Raw genomic sequence first — 14,376 nt, 5'->3', positions numbered from 1 at the left:
CGATTTGTTTCTTACTAACAAATGCAGTAGTTTTGTAAAAGAGAATACGCTTTTGGAATCAAATATCATTGCCAAAAACTATAGCTGTTTGAGCAGTAATTTCTTTTATTTTGCAAATTATTTTTATAGCGTGTCCACTCGTCTAACTTCTGTCTATCGCTATCAACAACAGCAATCGTTTGAATTGAACGATATTATGCGATAAAGAACGTAACGATTAATTACTCGTTTTCTAGTGCGGTTGCCTACTTAAAGCGTTAGGAAAATCCATCGGTTTTGGCAAAGAGTAAGCCAAGGACGATGAAAAATGAAAAGCACACAGCACTCAAAAATGTTGTACACGAAGTATAATTAAATTTGAAAAGAATATTCTTCATCTAAAGTCACACTGCATATATTATATTAGTATCCGTGTGTGCGCTTGGGTTCATGCACCCCTCTGCTAATATCTATCTATCTATCTATCTATCTATCTATCTATCTATCTATCTATCTATGTACTAATATATAAATGATAATTTGTGGGTGAGGGGGAGTTCGTCCCCCATGGATTCGAAAACTGCTGAGCTGATTATTGTGAAATTTCATAGAAAGGCACTTGATGTGTTCAAGAGTTTCCTATCGGAATGTGTTTCAAATTTACTAATTTATTATTAAATTGTTAGGTGAAAGTAGAGACTGATTAACAAAATCATTGTTATCAATGACTTTCTAAATAATAACGTTATTATTTAAGAGCGGTCTATAAAACGCATAAAATTATTTAGAATGCGATTCTTAACATGGGAAGAGGGTTTTTTTTTCCGAACAATTTAATAAATCAACTGATAAATAAAGAATTAATTAAAAACTTGACAAACAAAAAGCGTAAGCGACGCAAAACACGAAGTATTTAAAATCAGAAACAGAATCAGAACGAACACCGTTTGCTGGTGACTTTGAGTCGACTACTCTTCTAATTTGTCAAATATTTCACACAGAAAAATCGTATCTCTTTTGTTTTATGAATTTTCAAGGACTTGTAAGCTGAGTAAAAATGAGAAGGCTATTAATTTCTTGGAAGACTCTAAAAACTTATTGGATAATTATTTAATCGAAAAAAAGTATAGCGCAGATAAAAACGGGTTTAAATTTTATCAGAATACAATGAGGATTCATTGGGCAATTAAAATAATATAAATGATGAATATAGGATATATAATAAAAATATTTTCTTATATATATATATACTCTCGGAAAAAAATTCGATGTCATTATTATATTTTGCAGTAGACATGTGATGCAGAAAATTCAATTCAGGCAGATTCTCTTTTTAAACAATGCTGTGATTGCCGAGGAAGTGCGTCACATGATAGAAAACAAACTGTTCAGGGCAGTCAATTTATTACTGAATACACTACTGCAAGATGTACACTAAATTAGCTTAAACACAGCGTATATATATATATATATATATATATATATATATATATATATATATATATATAGTTTAAAATATAAGTATCCACTAAAACGTATTTCATCGTCCACGACCGACTCTCTCTCTCTCTCTCTCTCTCTCTCTCTCTCTCTCTCTCTCTCTCTATATATATATATATATATATATATATATATATATAACATATAGATATGTATATATATATATAGTTTAAAATATAAGCATCCACTGAAATGTGTTTCATCGTCTACGACTCATCAGTGTGGCTGAATCCCTCTGAGACACCTTCTCTCTCTCTCTCTCTCTCTCTCTCTCTCTCTCTCTCTATATATATATATATATATATATATATATATATATATGAAAAGTATTTGCACTTGGAAAACGTCGTTTCGAATTTAAATAATAATATAGAAATTGTAAAGCCAAATAACGATGTGTATTAGTGTTTTTTTTTTTAAATAAATGATTTATCTAAAAGAATAAACACGCTTTTGATTTATGAAAAAGCCGAAAGCGTTTTTATTCATTAAGATAAATAATTTATTTAGGAGAAAAAGCCAAATGCAGACGGTTATTTGGCTTTCTATAGTCTATAATATCTATATCAGCCATATATAGCATGCATATATATTTATAGAGATTTATTTCATGCATATAAATATTTACATATATTATGCACCCCATATATATATACATATATATAAACATATATATACATATATATATATACATATATAAATATTAAGTTTATTTATGCAAACATTAATGGCTACATATGTGCATACATGTTTCTGTAATCACCCTTGCTAAGGGAGATTACGTCTTCAGGCCATGAATTATCTTCGAAAACTGACATTTAAAGACAAAAAAAAAAAGCAAAAAGAAATAAAAATTTTCTTCATTTCGTTTACAAACTTTAGAAATCTTGTCACCTAATATGGTTGGTGGAAGGGGTTATGTGTAAGAGGGTGAGCAAAGTACTTGAACGATCCGTTTGTCACAGGATATTATCTTACTAATATCCTATCCCTTTATTTTTATTATTCTTTTTATCATTCATGTTCTTTAGTCACTCATATTAACGTGCTCCAGGGACTATATATATATATATATATATATATATATATATATATATATATATATATATATATATATATATATGTGTGTGTGTGTGTGTGTGTGTGTGTGTGGGGGTGTGTGCATGATATATGTAATTATTTATTAGCATGAAATAAATAGATATAAATTCGGATATATGCACGATATACAGGGTGATCCGAAAGCAACTCCCTATTCTAAAATAACTATGACATATTTTTGAAATATAATTTCTCCAATTAATGAATATGAAAAAGGTGTAATGTTATATGGACTTTTATTAAAAATTCCATATGTGCACCACCATTCGCCATCAGCGTTACAAGTCGACCATGAAGCGCATCAACTGATTTCACAAGCTTTCGTGAGATAGAACTAATAACTTCACATATTTATCTTTCAATATTAAAAAATGAATTCATATAACAGATCTGAAAAGAAAATAAAGGCACACATTTAATCACTCAACATTAAGTAACATACACACAAAAATTGAGAAACATATTACATGTGAATAAGTTATAGTTATTTAAATATAGCATGCATATATATTTATAGAGATTTATTTCATGCATATAAATATTTACATATATTATGCACCCCATATATATATACATATATATAAACATATATATACATATATATATACATATATAAATATTAAGTTTATTTATGCAAACATTAATGGCTACATATGTGCATACATGTTTCTGTAATCACCCTTGCTAAGGGAGATTACGTCTTCAGGCCATGAATTATCTTCGAAAACTGACATTTAAAGACAAAAAAAAAAAGCAAAAAGAAATAAAAATTTTCTTCATTTCGTTTACAAACTTTAGAAATCTTGTCACCTAATATGGTTGGTGGAAGGGGTTATGTGTAAGAGGGTGAGCAAAGTACTTGAACGATCCGTTTGTCACAGGATATTATCTTACTAATATCCTATCCCTTTATTTTTATTATTCTTTTTATCATTCATGTTCTTTAGTCACTCATATTAACGTGCTCCAGGGACTATATATATATATATATATATATATATATATATATATATATATATATATATATATGTGTGTGTGTGTGTGTGTGTGTGTGTGTGTGGGTGTGTGCATGATATATGTAATTATTTATTAGCATGAAATAAATAGATATAAATTCGGATATATGCACGATATACAGGGTGATCCGAAAGCAACTCCCTATTCTAAAATAACTATGACATATTTTTGAAATATAATTTCTCCAATTAATGAATATGAAAAAGGTGTAATGTTATATGGACTTTTATTAAAAATTCCATATGTGCACCACCATTCGCCATCAGCGTTACAAGTCGACCATGAAGCGCATCAACTGATTTCACAAGCTTTCGTGAGATAGAACTAATAACTTCACATATTTATCTTTCAATATTAAAAAATGAATTCATATAACAGATCTGAAAAGAAAATAAAGGCACACATTTAATCACTCAACATTAAGTAACATACACACAAAAATTGAGAAACATATTACATGTGAATAAGTTATAGTTATTTAAGAATGGAGAGTTCTTTCACCAAAACCTCTGGCTTTGATTGAGAGAAGACTAAGACTTTCTGTTTTCATGATAAATATATGTCATCTATATATATAAAAGGCAAAAATCGGTGTGTATGTATGTATGTATGTATGTATGTATGTATGTTTGTTTGTAACGCTAAAACTTTTGAAAGACGGAACCAGAGTTGACAAATTTGGTATCATATTGCACCTTGATCACCCGGATGACAAATATCGAAATTTCACGTCAAACGGACCAGTAGAAAGGGGTCAACTGATCGTTTTTCTCCTAGGGGGGCCCCCCAAAAAACCTGTCATTTTAACGTTATTCAATACGTGTCACGTGACGTGACGTCAGCTCAAACTTTTGACAGACACAACCAAAGTTGACAAATTATGTATCATATTGAACCTTGATCACCCGCATGACAAATATCGAAATTCCACACCAAACGGACCATTAAAAGGGGGTGAACTGATCATTTCTCTCCTAGGGGGGCCCCCAAAAAAACCTGTCATTTTAATGTTAATATTACATAATCCAAAAACGCTTAGTCATGTCACGTGACGTGACGTCAACATCCAGTAATGGCGAACAAATGTAAACAAACACTTTGTTTTACCGATACTTTTGTAATTTCTCTTCTGCTTTGTTCTAGAGATTATTAAACTCCATGACAATGTCTCCAACGTATTTAACTGGTTAAAAATAGTATTTATACAAGAGTTTTAACGAAAAATATCAGGAAAAAATGTACAGGAATAAAAAAAAATTCAGCTTTCAAAATATTCGTCGATAAAAAAACCGATCTTTATATTTACGCTAGCCATTTTGTATATTACCACGTGACCTGCTATCTCTTAAACTGGAGGGGGGGATCCACTTGAATCCAACAAAACCAGTAATTTTTTTTTTCTATTATATATACATCATTTTCTATAAAATTAAGTGTAGACTTTATAATTAAAACAAAAAATGTTATTCATACTAAAAAAAAAACGCTTAGTCATGTCACGTGACGTGACGTCAACATCCACTAATGGCGAACAATTGTACCTATTTACTATGCCTCCCCACGGGACAGAGTTAGACACCAGGGTCGTTTTTTAACGTGGAGAAAAGGTACAAAAATAAAAATTGTCTCAGTCGTGGAGGATTTCTCCTCCACCGAAAGAGAACAAGAAATAGAAGTGCAGCATCTGAAGAACAGATACTACACTTTGATCTTGACCAAAAGGCCAAGAATGCGAACAATTGTAAATAACAACTTTTTTCACAAAACCAACACCGTCTTTCTTTTTTTTTCTCTCTCTTTCTCTCTCTCACCCACTTACTCTTCCCTCTCTCTCACCCTCTTTCTCTTGACGTCACACCACTGTTAAACTGTGGGGGGGGGGAACACATTCCCAGGCATTATCTCCTATAGATGCACATTTTATTAGAAATTCAGCTTTCAAAATATTAGACGATAATAAAAATATAAAACCAACACCCTCTTTCTCTTTTCTCTCTCTCTCACCAACTTACTCTTCTCTCTCTCTCACCCTCTTTCTCTTGACCTCCTACTACTGTTAAACTGTGTGTGTGTGGGGGGGGGAAGAGGCAGCTTGAAAACCAACAAAAACAGTGCACAGTTTCCCAAGCATTTGGGGTGGGAAGGGGGGGAAGAAGCCGAGCGCACAGTTTCGTGTGAGAGAGAGAGAACAATTCTCAACCTATATACTCAACAAATTTTTTATCTACAGATTTGAAAGTTTGTATATAGGGTATTCAGACATATGGAAATATATCTAGCATAATCTATCTATTATATCTATAAAAGTGAAAATGTGTGTGTGTGTGAGGTAGCCAGAGAGAGAGAGAGAGAGAGAGAGAGAGAGAGAGAGAGAGAGAGAGAGAGAGAGAGAGAGACAACAATTCTCAACCTATATATTCAATACATTTTTTATCTACAGATTTGAAAATTTGTATATACGGTATTCAGACATATGGAAATATATCTAGCATAATCTATCTATTATATCTATAAAAGTGAAAATGTGTGTGTGTGTGTGTGTGTGTGTGTGTGTGTGTGTGTGTGCGTAAGAGAGAGAGAGAACCATTCTCAACCTATATACTCAACGTATTTTTATCTACGGATTTTAAACTTTGTATATAGGGTATTCAGACATATAGAAATATATCTAGCATAATCTATACATTATATCTATAAAAGTGAGAATGTGAGTGTGTGAGAGAGAGAGAACAATTCTCAACCTATATATTCAACAAATTTTTTACCTACAGATTTGAAAATTTGTATATTGGGTATTCAGACATATGGAAATATATCTAGCATAATCGATCTATTATATCTATAAAAGTCAGAATGTTTGCGTGTGGTTGTGTGTGTAAGGTTGCGAGAGAGAGAGAGAGAACAATTCTCAACCTATCTATTAAATAAATTTGTTATCTACAGATTTGACCATTTGTATATAGGGTATTCAGACATATGGAAATATATCCAGCATAATCTATCTATTATATCCATAAAAGTGAGAATGTGTGCGTGAGAGAGAGAGAGAGAGAGAGAGAGAGAGAGAGAGAGAGTAAGTACAATTCTCACCCTATATATTCAACAAATTTTTTATCTACCGATTAGAAAATTTGTATATAGGGTATTCAAATATGGAAATATATCTAGCATAATCTATCTATTATATCTAGAAAAGTGAGAATGTGTGAAAGAGAGAGAGAGAAGAGAGAGAGAGAGAACAATTCTCAACCTATATATTCAACTAATTTTTATGTACAGATCTGAAAATTTGTATACAGGGTATTCAGACATATGGAAATATATCTAGCATAATCTATTATATCTATAAAAGGTAGAATGTGTGTGTGTGTGTGTGAGTGAGTGAGTGAGTGAGTGAGTGAGAGAGAGAGAGAGAGAGAGAGAACAATTCTCAACCTATATACTCAACAAATTTTGTATCTACAGATTTGATAATTTGTATATAAGGTATTCAGACATAAGGAAATATATCTAGCATAATCTATCTATTATATCTATAAAAGTGAGAATGTGTGTGAAAGAGAGAGAGAGAGAACAATTCTCAACCTATATATTCAACAAATTCTATCTTTACAGATTTGAAAATTTGTATATAGGGTATTCAGACATTTGGAAATATATCTAGCATAATCTATTATATCTATAAAAGTGAGAATGTGTGTGTGAGAGAGAGAGAAAGAACAATTCTCAACCTATATACTCAACAAATTTTGTATCTACAGATTTGATAATTTGTATATAGGGTATTCAGACATAAGGAAATATATCTAGCATAATCTATCTATTATATCTATAAAAGTGAGAATGTGTGTGAAAGAGAGAGAGAGAGAACAATTCTCAACCTATATATTCAACAAATTCTATCTTTACAGATTTGAAAATTTGTATATAGGGTATTCAGACATTTGGAAATATATCTAGCATAATCTATTATATCTATAAAAGTGAGAATGTGTGTGTGAGAGAGAGAGAAAGAACAATTCTCAACCTATATACTCAACAAATTTTTTATCTACAGATTTAAAAATTTGTATATAGGGTATTCAGACATATAGAAATATATCTAGCATAACCTATCTATTATATCTATAAAATGACCATGTGTGTGTGTGTGAGAGAGAGAGAGAGAGTCAGAGAGAGAGAGAGAGAACAATTTTCAGCTTGTGTGTGTGTGAGAAAGAGAGAGAGAGAAAGAGAGGAAGGAAAATTCTCACCCTATATATTCAACAAATTTTTTATCTACATATTAGAAAATTTGGATATAGGGTATTCAGACGTATGGAAATATATCTAGCATAATCTATCTATTATATCTATAAAAGTGAGAATGTGTGTGTGAGAGAGAGAGAAAGAGAGAGAGAGAGAACAATTCTCAACCTATATATTCAACTAATTTTTTATCTACAGATTTGAAAATGTGTATATTGGGTATTCAGACATATGTAAATATATCTGGCATAATCTATGTATTATATCTATAAAAGTGTGAATGTGAGTGATGGAAAGAGCAAAAAATTCTCAACCTATATAACCTATAAAAGTGAGAATATGTGTGAGAGAGAGAGAGAGAGAACAATTCTCAACCTATATATTCCACACATTTTTGGGCACAGATTTGGAAATTTGTATATAGGGTAGGCAGACATATAGAAATATATCTAGCATAATCTATCTATTATATCTATAAAAGTGAGAACTTGTGTGTGTGTGTGTGTGAGAGAGAGAGAGAACAATTCTTAACCTACATACTCAACAAATTTTTTACCTACAGTTTAGAAAATTTGTATATAGGGTATTCAGACATATGGAAATATATCTAGCATAATCTATCTATTATAACTACAAAAGTTAGAATGTGTGTGTGAGAGAGAGAGAACAATTCTAAACCTATATATTCAACAAATTTTTTATCTACAGATTTGAAACTTTGTATATAGGGTATTCAGACATATGGAAATATATCTAGCATAATCTATCTATTTTATCTATAAAAGTGAGAATGCGTGTGTGTGAGATAGCGAGAGAGAGAGAGAGAAAAAGAGAGAGATAAAAATTCTCAACCTATACATTCAACAAATTTTTTATCCACAGATTTGAACATTTGTATATAGGGTGTTCAGACATATAGAAATATATCTAGCATAATCTATCTATTATATGTATAAAAGTGAGAATGTGTGTGTGTGTGAGAGAGAGGACAATTGTCAACCTATGTATACAACAAATTTTTTATCTACAGATTTCAAAATTTGTATATTGGGCATTCAGACATATTTTAATATATCTGGCATAATCTGTCTATTATATCTATAAAAGTGAGAATGTGTGTGATAGAGAGAGAGAGAACAATTCTCAACCTATATACTCAACAAATTTTTTATCTACAGATTTGAAAATTTGTATATAGGGTATTCAGACATATGGAAATATATCTAGCATAATCTATTATATCTATAAAAGTGAGAATGTGTGTGTGTGTGTGAGAGAGAGAGAGAGAGAGAGAGAGAGAGCACAATTCTCAACCCATATACTCAACAAATTCTTTATCTACAGATTTTAAAATTTGTATATAGAGTATTCATACAAATAGAAATATATCTAGGATAATCTTTCTATTATATCTATAAAAGTGAGAATGTGTGTGTGTGTGAGCGAGAGAGAGAGAGAGAGAGAGAGAACAGTTCTCAACCTATACATTCAACAAATTTTTATATATAGGGTATTCAGAAATATCGAAATATATCTAGCATAATCTATTATATCTTTAAAAGTTAGAATGTGTGTGTGTGAGAGATAGAGAGAACAATTCTCAACCTATGCACTCTACAAATTTTTTATCTACAAATTAGAAAATTTGTATATAGGGTATTCACACATATGGAAATATATCTAGCATAATCTATCTATTATATCTATAAAAGTTAGAATGTGTGTGTGAGGTAGCCAGAGAGAGAGAGAGAGAGTAAGAACAATTTTCAACCTATATATTCAACAAATATTTGATCTACAGATTAGAAAATTTGTATATAGGGTATTCAGACATATGGAAATATATCTAGCATAATCTATCTATTATATCTCTAAAATTGAGAATGTGTGTGTGTGAGAGAGAGAGAACAATTTTCAACCTATATACTCAACAAATTTTTTTATCTACAGATTTGAAAATTTGTATATAGGGTATTCAGACATATGAAAATATATCTAGAGTAATCTATCTATTATATCTATAAAAGTGAGAATGCGTGTGTGTGTGAGAGAGAGCGACACAGAACAATTCTCAACCTATATATTCAACAAATTTTTTATGTACAGATCTGAAATATCACATTTGTATAGAAGTAGAAATCTTGATACCTACTCTGATACCTAATAAAAGAAAGGACACTCTTTAGGGCGGATTTTGATTATAACAAGTCACTAATTAGAAATTATAATAAACATTCTAATAATTTAAGAATTTTACCAAAATAAAATTGCATGGTAATCACCCAATTTCTGCCACAAAATTTTGATTGGCAGAACTCATAAACATAAAATATATATTTTCTAATTTCATCTTTTTTTTTCTTTTTACATAATCTGGTTTGATGTTTTCCCAAATATTCAAATCACTATATTTTGCTGCTTAATATCAAATACAGCAACTGAGTTATTTTTATGCATCAAACAATTACATTTTCTCATTCATCCAAACTAATCACTGAACATCAATTTCATATTTTCTTCACTAAAATATTACTGTGCTTGATGTCATCAAGTGGAGCGGATCATTTTTTTTTCATTTGTTCACACATTTTTCCAATTTATATATATTTTAAAGATTCTTAGCCTATGTCATTGCATACCAATCTGTTTATTAAAAGTTAAGGTTCACTGTAAACACATATGTTACACCAAAATAAAAACGCTTCAGATAATGTCTTGATATTCAATTCAGTTTCTCACATGACATCTTATGAAGTTAGTAGAAATGTTACAGACTTTTGAATCTCAAACACTTTCAATACTGTGCACTGATATTTTCTTTTTTGCAATATAAGCACATTCATGATTTTTTTTACAAACGTTAAAAACTTTCACATTGTGTAGCAATATACTGAAACAATTATAAAAATATTTGTTTTTATTTTGAATGATGCAGGGCATCTGAAGAGAGATTTTTCTAACAAAATGAAAGTATAATTTTTAGCAATAGGTATCTAGGAAAAGGCCACTACATATGTTATAAGTTCCAAATTTCCACAACCTGGCAAATACTGGTACATGCTAGCAAATTTAGATTTGCAATTACAAAATATGATTCTAATTTTTTCCTTTGCTCTTTATTCTAACACTACACTAAGTTTACTGTGTTATTTCGCTACAGTTGATATTGTGTAGAACAATAAGAAAATCATAGTGAACAATGCATTCAACAAAATTTCACACACATTTCTAGATACCTATATCTAATAAGTTCAAAAGAAAGGACACACTTAGGGAGGTATTTTGGTGGTCAAGTCACTAAAAAGAGATTAGCTGGTTTCCCGGCATAGCCCAGGATATAATAAAGATTGACTGAAATACATGTTCTAGCTGGTTTCTAGGCGTTGCCAGGGATGTAATATAGACACATTATGTTGTATATTACCTGTTCTCTTCTCCCTAAGGTAAAACAATTTCATATACATGCTGTAAATTACCTATGCTAGGGATAAAACATGAACAATATCAGTCCTAGGGTAGATAAAACAAATAATACATAGAGATGAAAGATTCCTCTCCCCTAAGAATCAAACATATGTTCAATATCTGCTTTTGTTTTTTCATTGTTTATACGGTCCCGAGCAACGCCGGGTAGCCCTGCTAGTCTATATATATAAAAGGCAAAAATCGGTGTGTATGTATGTATGTATGTATGTATGTATGTTTGTTTGTAACGCTAAAACTTTTGAAAGACGGAACCAGAGTTGACAAATTTGGTATCATATTGCACCTTGATCACCCGGATGACAAATATCGAAATTTCACGTCAAACGGACCAGTAGAAAGGGGTCAACTGATCGTTTTTCTCCTAGGGGGGCCCCCCAAAAAACCTGTCATTTTAACGTTATTCAATACGTGTCACGTGACGTGACGTCAGCTCAAACTTTTGACAGACACAACCAAAGTTGACAAATTATGTATCATATTGAACCTTGATCACCCGCATGACAAATATCGAAATTCCACACCAAACGGACCATTAAAAGGGGGTGAACTGATCATTTCTCTCCTAGGGGGGCCCCCAAAAAAACCTGTCATTTTAATGTTAATATTACATAATCCAAAAACGCTTAGTCATGTCACGTGACGTGACGTCAACATCCAGTAATGGCGAACAAATGTAAACAAACACTTTGTTTTACCGATACTTTTGTAATTTCTCTTCTGCTTTGTTCTAGAGATTATTAAACTCCATGACAATGTCTCCAACGTATTTAACTGGTTAAAAATAGTATTTATACAAGAGTTTTAACGAAAAATATCAGGAAAAAATGTACAGGAATAAAAAAAAATTCAGCTTTCAAAATATTCGTCGATAAAAAAACCGATCTTTATATTTACGCTAGCCATTTTGTATATTACCACGTGACCTGCTATCTCTTAAACTGGAGGGGGGGGATCCACTTGAATCCAACAAAACCAGTAATTTTTTTTTTCTATTATATATACATCATTTTCTATAAAATTAAGTGTAGACTTTATAATTAAAACAAAAAATGTTATTCATACTAAAAAAAAAAAACGCTTAGTCATGTCACGTGACGTGACGTCAACATCCACTAATGGCGAACAATTGTACCTATTTATTATGCCTCCCCACGGGACAGTTAGACACCAGGGTCGTTTTTTTAACGTGGAGAAAAGGTACAAAAATAAAAATTGTCTCAGTCGTGGAGGATTTCTCCTCCACCGAAAGAGAACAAGAAATAGAAGTGCAGCATCTGAAGAACAGATACTACACTTTGATCTTGACCAAAAGGCCAAGAATGCGAACAATTGTAAATAACAACTTTTTTCACAAAACCAACACCGTCTTTCTTTTTTTTCTCTCTCTTTCTCTCTCTCACCCACTTACTCTTCCCTCTCTCTCACCCTCTTTCTCTTGACGTCACACCACTGTTAAACTGTGGGGGGGGGGAACACATTCCCAGGCATTATCTCCTATAGATGCACATTTTATTAGAAATTCAGCTTTCAAAATATTAGACGATAATAAAAATATAAAACCAACACCCTCTTTCTCTTTTCTCTCTCTCTCACCAACTTACTCTTCTCTCTCTCTCTCACCCTCTTTCTCTTGACCTCCTACTACTGTTAGACTGTGTGTGTGTGGGGGGGGGAAGAGGCAGCTTGAAAACCAACAAAAACAGTGCACAGTTTCCCAAGCATTTGGGGTGGGAAGGGGGGGAAGAAGCCGAGCGCACAGTTTCGTGTGAGAGAGAGAGAACAATTCTCAACCTATATACTCAACAAATTTTTTATCTACAGATTTGAAAGTTTGTATATAGGGTATTCAGACATATGGAAATATATCTAGCATAATCTATCTATTATATCTATAAAAGTGAAAATGTGTGTGTGTGTGAGGTAGCCAGAGAGAGAGAGAGAGAGAGAGAGAGAGAGAGAGAGAGAGAGAGAGACAACAATTCTCAACCTATATATTCAATACATTTTTTATCTACAGATTTGAAAATTTGTATATAGGGTATTCAGACATATGGAAATATATCTAGCATAATCTATCTATTATATCTATAAAAGTGAAAATGTGTGTGTGTGTGAGGTAGCCAGAGAGAGAGAGAGAGAGAGAGACAACAATTCTCAACCTATATATTCAATACATTTTTTATCTACAGATTTGAAAATTTGTATATAGGGTATTCAGACATATGGAAATATATCTAGCATAATCTATCTATTATATCTATAAAAGTGAAAATGTGTGTGTGTGTGTGTGTGTGTGTGTGCGTAAGAGAGAGAGAGAGAACAATTCTCAACCTATATACTCAACGTATTTTTATCTACGGATTTTAAACTTTGTATATAGGGTATTCAGACATATAGAAATATATCTAGCATAATCTATACATTATATCTATAAAAGTGAGAATGTGAGTGTGTGAGAGAGAGAGAACAATTCTCAACCTATATACTCAACAAATTTTTTACCTACAGATTTGAAAATTTGTATATTGGGTATTCAGACATATGGAAATATATCTAGCATAATCGATCTATTATATCTATAAAAGTCAGAATGTTTGCGTGTGGTTGTGTGTGTAAGGTTGCGAGAGAGAGAGAGAGAACAATTCTCAACCTATCTATTCAATAAATTTGTTATCTACAGATTTGACCATTTGTATATAGGGTATTCAGACATATGGAAATATATCCAGCATAATCTATCTATTATATCCATAAAAGTGAGAATGTGTGCGTGAGAGAGAGAGAGAGAGAGAGAGAGAGAGTAAGTACAATTCTCACCCTATATATTCAACAAATTTTTTATCTACCGATTATAAAATTTGTATATAGGGTATTCAGACATATGGAAATATATCTAGCATAATCTATCTATTATATCTAGAAAAGTGAGAATGTGTGTGAAAGAGAGAGAGAGAAGAGAGAGAGAGAACAATTCGCAACCTATATATTCAACTAATTTTTATGTACAGATCTGAAAATTTGTATACAGGGTATTCAGACATATGG

The 14,376-nt window shown here is 31.5% G+C and overlaps 1 protein-coding gene and 2 pseudogenes across 1 annotated transcript in view; all 3 read right to left on the bottom strand.

Annotated features, from left to right (window-relative positions):
* LOC145241402 (uncharacterized) overlaps nt 1-14,376 on the bottom strand; it is a 202,177-nt gene that overhangs the window by 25,014 nt on the left and 162,787 nt on the right. The window lies entirely within an intron of this gene.
* LOC145241808 (U2 spliceosomal RNA) lies at nt 5,200-5,333 on the bottom strand (annotated as a pseudogene).
* On the bottom strand, nt 12,524-12,657 carry LOC145241832 (U2 spliceosomal RNA; annotated as a pseudogene).

This window comes from Euprymna scolopes, chromosome 20 (genome assembly GCF_053919585.1).
Source record: "Euprymna scolopes isolate OS-2025 chromosome 20, ASM5391958v1, whole genome shotgun sequence".
NCBI classification, from domain to species: domain Eukaryota; kingdom Metazoa; phylum Mollusca; class Cephalopoda; order Sepiida; family Sepiolidae; genus Euprymna; species Euprymna scolopes.
Note: the sequence above shows the minus strand (reverse complement) of the source record. Positions and strands in the feature narration are given on the sequence as shown.